The 8,050-nt window shown below is 37.2% G+C and overlaps 1 non-coding gene across 1 annotated transcript; it reads right to left on the bottom strand.

Annotated features, from left to right (window-relative positions):
• Nucleotides 1–5,209: 5,209 nt before the first annotated feature.
• LOC137205133 (U6 spliceosomal RNA) lies at nucleotides 5,210–5,316 on the bottom strand. The gene has a single exon (XR_010933997.1). It is a non-coding gene; the product is annotated as a U6 spliceosomal RNA (small nuclear RNA).
• Nucleotides 5,317–8,050: the final 2,734 nt, after the last annotated feature.

The following is an 8,050-nucleotide window of genomic DNA, read 5'->3' on the forward strand; positions in this document are numbered from 1 at the left end:
GCAGGAGCATGGCTGGCCCATTCTGTAAATCACAGAAGCCAGAATTCTTTTAAGGAGGAGAAAAAAAAGTCAAATGTATGTAAAAGTGATACACCCACTTGTAAATATAATATCCAGTAGGTCATCAAAAAGTTGGTTTATTAGAAAGTTCTTATCTTAAGAGTTAAATGTAACATACATTCTCATATGATTGTCAGTGAATTCCTCTGCCCATGGTAGACTCTCTTGCAAGGCATTTAGAGGATGGTTCCCAAACTTCTACTTAGGCAACATAGGTCAAAAAGGAAACACATGAAATGAGAGCCAGGGACCTCTATTGAAATCATTTCTATCTTGCATACATTTTTTATCATCATACAAAATTACCTGTTGGATATCTAATTTATTTAAAAGCCTTGGGTTTTTTGTTTGTTTTTTGGTTTGTTCCTTAAGAAGTGATAAAAGTAGCAATTGGCTGGAGTTTTCATGAAGTTTACATTTATGAAGCAGGACATGTTTTGACATTTGAGGTCATGCACTGGACCAAAAATAAAGTTTTAAGTTCTTTGCCGTATGGATCATCAGCGCAGAGGCTAATGACAACTGTCACTGATAAGTGCCTAGTGCCCAAGAAGGAGTCCTCAGGGGACCAAAAGTACATGTAGTTGCAATTTTATTTATGATTCTATTTCTAAAACATTGTTCTCTGTCATCACAATTGCAAGAAGAAACACTGATGAGAGTCACGACAAAATTAGGTCACAAATTCAAGAATGAATTTGGTGCTATAGAAGTCAAATAAAGAATAAGTTAGAAATCTAAGCAGGGAATCTAAAGTTCCATGTCCTTGATTCTTCCAGAAGACCATGGTCTGAGCTTCACAACTGTTTGCTCCTTTTTCTAGATTTTCATCATCAAAATGTTATCCTGAATATTCTATTTTCTAGAGAAAAATTATAAATTCAACTTGCTACAGGGACCAAGGAGATAACATCAATGTGGGCAAAGTGGGCCAGAAGTAACAAAATGGCAATGGAGGTCAGAGTGAAAAATACACGTCCATGTGAAAGACTGAGGGATGGGAAACTGTGTTTCAATTCAAGCAGAATGTGGCTTTGTGTCCCTAGCTCTTACAGTTTTTATGCAAGGCAAGACAAATGTATGTTCTGTCTGAAATCTATGAATGTTTAAATGTTGTCAATTAATTAATGTTTTAATGTGTTGGGTCCCAAAAAAATTATATCTATGTGTCCCCAGTTTGCTGTCTCCTGTTTTGAATCATTTTCTTGTGAGAAATCCTTGATGAATTGTTCAATGATTGATCACCAGTAGCTATTGTTTTGAGCAAATGTGTTTATAAAATTTTCATAAGGCCTGATTTAGGGAAGAACAGAAAATTATCATGATAGATTAAAGAACAGAGAATTATTATGATAGCTAACACTTTTATTGAACTATGTGTCATGTGTTTTAAGAACTTCAGTATAGTAACATCTTTAATCCTCAGAACAGCCTTGCTAGTAGGGGACTATTAGATGAAGAAATTGAGGCATAGAGAGATTATATAATTCATACAGCTTGAAAGTGGCAAATCCCCAAGTTGAATGCCAGTAGAATAAGTCCAGTTTCTGTGCTCTAGCCTCTGTACATCCTGGCATGTATTAATCCTGGGATGGCAGAAAGGCACTCAGCCTATTGGATCTTAGTTTTCTTATTGCTAAAATGGGAGTTTATAACTATCTACCCCTTGCGGTTGTTGTGTGGATAAAATTAGACAATATAAATGAGGTTCTTGTATACTACCAAGTGTTATTTAAACATAAGATGTTGGGCTTCCCTGGTGGCGCAGTGGTTAAGAGTCTGCCTGCCAATGCAGGGGACACGGGTTCGTGCCCCAGTCCGGGAAGATCCCACATGCCGCAGGGCGGCTAGGCCTGTGAGCCATGGCCACTGAGCCTGCACGTCTGGAGCCTGTGCTCCGCAATGGGAGAGACCACAACAGTGAGAGGCCCGCGTACCGCAAAAAAAAAAATTAAAAAAAAAATAAGATGTTATGAACAATTTGGTGTAAGGTTCTTAGCATTGTGGTATCGTATTTTATAATAACTATAAATGGATTATAATCTTTAAAAATTATGAATCACTATGCTGTACACCTTAAACTTATATAATATTGTACACCAACTCTACCTCAATTTTTAAAAAAATGATTATCTCTGGGTGATAGGGTTACAGGTGATTTTTATTTTCTGTTTTCACAAGTCTCTGGATGCTTACAATGACTATATCTGACTTAAAATAAATAGAAACACAATTTAAAAAAAAAGACCAAAGGCTATGTCACCATGCTTTATTAAAACAGCTATTATCATCTTTGCAATTCTGCCGCCAAAGTATGGCATAGCAAGTTGGTGAGAGATCATTCTGTGTTTGACTTGATCTTCTTGTTCTGATGGCATCCTTAGACTACTAAATGTTTTAAATAGGTGCTGAATATGCAGGGAAATTGAATGTGGCAACTTGTGTAGGTACAGAGACATAAAAGAACATAATCAGGCTGTTTAATATTTTTTGCTTAGTGGGTTTTTACCACCCTGCCACTACCAGCTATTTGAGTTACCAACGACTGAAGAAGTGTCAGGATGCTATCTACAGTTTTGTACCCCTCATTCAGGATCTTGAATGTAATAGCCCACTGTATATATCAGAATCACCTTTTACAAGTTGACAATCTGTAGGTCTTTTAGTAATTATTTCTGCTGTACTATACTACATATGTAACCATGTTGATTTGCTTTAAAGAGAAAACTGAATTACTAATCAATAGAAAGTAGCTAGGGTGTTATTATTCTTACTGCTTTCTGAGGGTAATATTTTGCCAAGGACTGAGGAGAAGAAAAAAAAAACCAGTTGAACTTCCAGCTCTACTCAATGTGCTAAGACTCAACTGTATCAATTATAGAGCAAATACCAGGAAAGGGTGAGAATATTTTTTAATGAGCTTCTGATGTCTCAGCCAGGGGAAACTGACAATTTAAATAGAGTCAGTTTTTTGAGATAGCTAGGCTGACAACATACTTAAATGGTTATCTACAGGGTTGTCATCCAAGACAGCTCACCCAGATGACTGGGCACAGCAGGAGGAATCCCACGACAGTGGGAGGGTTGGCATAGAGTTGGCCTCTTAAAGCCTTCCCACCAGCTCCAATGAGAATGACAACTGAAATGAGCTAATGTGGTAAACTACTTAGCTCAGTGCCTGGCACATAGCATGCACTCAGTGACGGCTGTGGTTATTATTAACTCAAGAAGCTAGAAACATAGACCAGGTCACCTGAAAAACAAGAATAACAACATTTAGTCATAAGGCAAGATTTTGAGCTAAGTGACTGTCAGAAAGGGGCATTGTGACTCTTTGTGGAATGTGAACAATTATTTTATTTTTAAAAAAGAAAAAAACGTACTCACTTTTAAGGTGGTAAACTAGCCTTGCAGTTCAGATGATGAGTACTTTATACTCTCTGCAGTAGATGGCAAAGATGGCCAGAATAAGTTACCTTCCTGCATCCACACTCTGTAATGTGCATTGTCCCGTTTCCTTCCTCCACCAAGAAGTGAGCTTCTTTTCCCACTATTTCTGAGATTCATTCTTAAGAGACTTAAACATTTCACGTCCTCTCTTGGAAACTCACTTCTGCCACCTAAGCAGCCTCCACTGACCTGTTGAGGCTGTGAGGGCAGTGAACTTAGCTGAGGATGACCTTTACAGCCAACCTGCCAGTTGACCTTAGATACTTGGAAGAGCTTAGCCCAGGCTGGAAGGACCACTCAACGGAGTCCAACCCAGAACTATAAGCTAAATAAATGTTTACCTGCTTAAACCACTAAGTTTTAGGATGGTTTGTTTTCCAACAAAAGCTGATGATCTGTTCTCAAACTGGAGAAGGCAGTGAAACTGAGTTTACACTCCATAGTAGGCTGAGTCCGTGATAAGCCCTCACCTTCCACAGTCAGGGACAGATCATCACTACTAGACACTGGCCAAGAATGGTCTCTTAATTTTAAAGGGGCAGTAAATACCGTTCTGTTATTGATCCAGGTGTGTCAATTACTAGACTAGAGACAAAGAAGTTCTGAGAATGTTGAATAGAGAGGTTGCAGATTTCTTCACTCAAAAGGCTTGGATATTCTTAGAGAGAGACACACTTCAAATTAGTCATAACTTGACGTGAACAGTGACACTGAAAATAGTAACTGGAGATGAAGCTAGGTTCATTGATTTGTAAAACTGAGCATACATGTGTTTCTCAGTGTGCATTCCTCCTCCTTCAGAGTCATTGGGGATAAACTAAAGCATCAAATTAATGGGAAAACACAATATAGTTCTACTTATTCAATGATGTTTCTATTTTTACTGAATTTAACTATAGGGATAGGTTGTGTTAGTTTGTAAAGTCTACCATAAAAAGTATCACAGACTGCAGAGTTTAAACAAGAGATACTTATTTTCTTACAGTTCTGGAGACTAGAATTTCAAGATCAAGGTTTCAGAGGAGTTGGTTCCTTCTAAGGCCTCTCTCCTTGTCTTGTAGACGGCTATCTTCTGCCTGAGTTTTCACGTCATTTTCCATCTATAAGTGTCTGTGTTCAAATTTCCTTTTCTTGTGAAGACACCAGCCATATTGAATTAGAGCCCATCCTAGTGACCTCATTTTAAATTATTACCTCTTTAACGACTATCTCCAAAACAGTCACATCCTGAAATCCAACATATGACTTTTGAGGGGCACAGGGAAAACTGACAAAGTAAATATTAAATGCACAGCCAAAAATGCTAAAAAGAATGAAATGGTCTAAAACTCCTCAATGTGAAACTATAAATGGCTTTGCTTTTTAAGACTTGGGTAATTTCAACACACATTATTTGTTCCACAAAGCAGAATACAATGAATCTTATTTTCTACATAAGACAAGAGATAATAAACACTGCAAATACTTAAATAAACCTGGTAGAGAAGAACACATTATCACCTTTTTTATTTTTGTATTTTTTTGGGGGGGGTGGTACGCGGGCCTCTCACTGTTGTGGCCTCTCCCGTTGCGGAGCAACAGGCTCCGGACGCACAGGCTCAGCGGCCATGGCTCACGGGCCCAGCCGCTCCGCGGCATGTGGGATCTTCCCGGACCGGGGCACGAACCCGTGTCCCCTGCATCAGCAGGCGGACTCTCAAAAAATATGGAACGCTTCACGAATTTGCGTGTCATCCTTGCGCAGGGGCCATGCTAATCTTCTCTGTATCGTTCCAATTTTAGTATATGTGCTGCCAAAGCAAGCACTATTTTTGTATTTTTTAAATAAATTATATTTAGGCATAATTTACATACAATAAAATGTACCTATTCAAAATGTAGAGTTCTATGACTTTTGTGCGACTACCATCACAGTCAAGATATAGAACATTTCCATCACCCCAAAAGTCCCCTCATGCCCCTCTGAGATCAATCCTCTCATCCTTGCTACCAAGAAACCACTGAGCTGAGACTGCTTGTTTTAGACTTTCATGTAAATGGAAGCATAAAGTATGTGTTCTTTTGTGAAGTGTCTATTCAAACCTTCTGCTTGTTTTTTACTGTGTTGTTTGTCTTATTATGGAGTTGTGATATTTACTTATATGTCTGAACCATTTGTAAGACATACGTATTGTGAATATTTTCTCCCAGTCTATGACTTGCCTTTTCATTTTCTTAAAATTGTCTTTTGAAGAACAGAAGTTTTTAATTTTTATTAAGTTCAGTGTCTCAACTTTTTCTTGTTTGGTTGTATGTTTGCATTCTAAATTATAAATATTTTTATTCTATTATTTCTTCTAGAAGTTACATAGTTTTATCTTTTGCATTTGGGTCTATGATCCATTTTGTATAAGTTTCGTGGAAAATATGAAGGTTTATGGATTTACAATTGCTCCAGATCCATTGTTGAGAGGACCATCTTTTCCCCATCGAATTACCTTGGCACCTTTGTGAAAAATCAATTGACCATAACGTGTGGGTCTAATTCTGGATTCTCTACTCTGTTCTATGGACTCATATGTCTCTCCCTATACCAATATTGCACAGTCTGAATTATTGTAGATTTATAGTAAGTCTTAAAATGAGGTAATGTAAGACCTACAAATTACAGTTTCTTTTAATCTGTGAACAAGGCTGCTGGCATTTTGGTTGAGCTTATGTTGAATCTTCAGATCAGTTCAGGGAGAATTGACATTATAGCAATATTGAGTCCTCTAATCTATGATCATGGTATATCTTTCCATTCAATCAGAACTTCTTTAATTTCTCTCAGCAATATTTTGTAGTTTTCCATGTATGGGTCTTACATGTAACAAATTTTGTTTCATTAATCTCTAAGTATTTTATATTTTTTAATGTTAATGTAAATGGTAGAAATATTAATTTTTTTTTTTTTTTTTTTTTTTTTTTTTTTTTTTGCGGTACGCGGGCCTCTCACTGCCGTGGATCACAGGCTCCGGATGTGCAGGCCCAGCAGCCATGACCCATGGGCCCAGCCGCTCCGCGGCACACAGGATTCGCCTGGACCGGGGCACGAACCCGTGTCCCCTGCATCGTCAGGCGGACTCCCAACCACTGAGCCACCAGGGAAGCCTGAGATATTACTATCTTTATATCAATATATTTACCTTGTATTCTTCAGCTTTGTTAAATTCACTTACTATTGCTAGTAGATTTTTTTTTAATTCCTTAGGATTCACAACAAACACAATCATTCTGTCTATGAATAAGGACAATTTTAGTTCTTCCTTTCCAATTTGTAGGCCTTTTATTTCTTCGTATTACTTTCATTGCACTGGCTAGGACCTCTGATATGACGTTGAACAGAACTGATAAAGGTGTGCATCCTTGCCTTTTTCCTGACCTAGAGGGAAAGTGTTCAACTTTTTTTTATTATTCATTATGGTGTTTGTTGTAGAATGTTTTGGGTTTTTGGTTTGGGGTTTTGATGGGTATTTTTATCAGGTTGATGAAGTTCCTTCTATTCCTAGCGTGTTGAAAGGTTTTTTTTTTTCTTTTGATCATGAATGAATGCTGAATTTTGTCAAATTGCTTCTCTGCATCTACTGAGAATCTCCTATGACTCTCCTAATAGAGTGAGTTGCATTGAATGATTTTTAAATAAGACTTTAGTTTTTAGGGAAGTTTCCGATTCACAGAGAAATTTAGAGAAAGGTACAGAGAATTCCCATATGTCTCCTGTCCCCACATGTGCACAGCCTCCCCTCTTATAAACATTCCCCACCAGAGTGGTACATTTGTTTACAATTGATGAACTACATTGACACATAATAATCAAGCTAATTCCATAGTCTATATTACAGTTCATTTTTGGTATTGTATATTCTGTGGGTTTGGATAAATATATGTTAAAATCTATTATTATGGTATCATACAGAGTATTTTCACTACCCTAAGAATCCTCCATGATTTGTCTATTCATCCATTCTTGCCCTCCCAACACTCAACAATTGATCTTTTCATTATTGCCATAGCTTTGTCTTTTCCAAAATGTCACATGGTTGAATTAAACAGTAAGTTTTTTTTTTTCAGGTTGCCTTCTTTCACTGAGTAATATAATATGCTTTTCATGCGTGATAGCCCATTTATTTTTATCACCGGACAATTTTTATTGCCTGGATCTACCACACTTTATCCACAGACTGAAGAACATCTAGGTCGCTTCCAAGATTTGGAAATTATGGATAAAGCTCTTGCAAAAATCTGCAAGTCTGTGCCTATATTTATTTATTTATTTATGAATTTGAGTGTCCAGTTGTTCCAGCATCATTTGTTGAAAAGGTTTCTTTTGCTCCATTGTATGGCCTTTGCTTCTTTGCCAAAAATCAGTTGAATATATTTATGTGAGTCTGTTTCTGGTCTGTCTATTCTGTTCCATTCATTTATTTGTCCATTCTTTTCCCAGTATTATACTGTTTTGATTACTGTATCTTTATAGTAAGTCTTGAAATAAAGTAGTGTCAGTCCTCCAATTTTCTCT

This window comes from Pseudorca crassidens, chromosome 13 (assembly GCF_039906515.1).
Source record: "Pseudorca crassidens isolate mPseCra1 chromosome 13, mPseCra1.hap1, whole genome shotgun sequence".
Lineage (NCBI taxonomy): Eukaryota > Metazoa > Chordata > Mammalia > Artiodactyla > Delphinidae > Pseudorca > Pseudorca crassidens.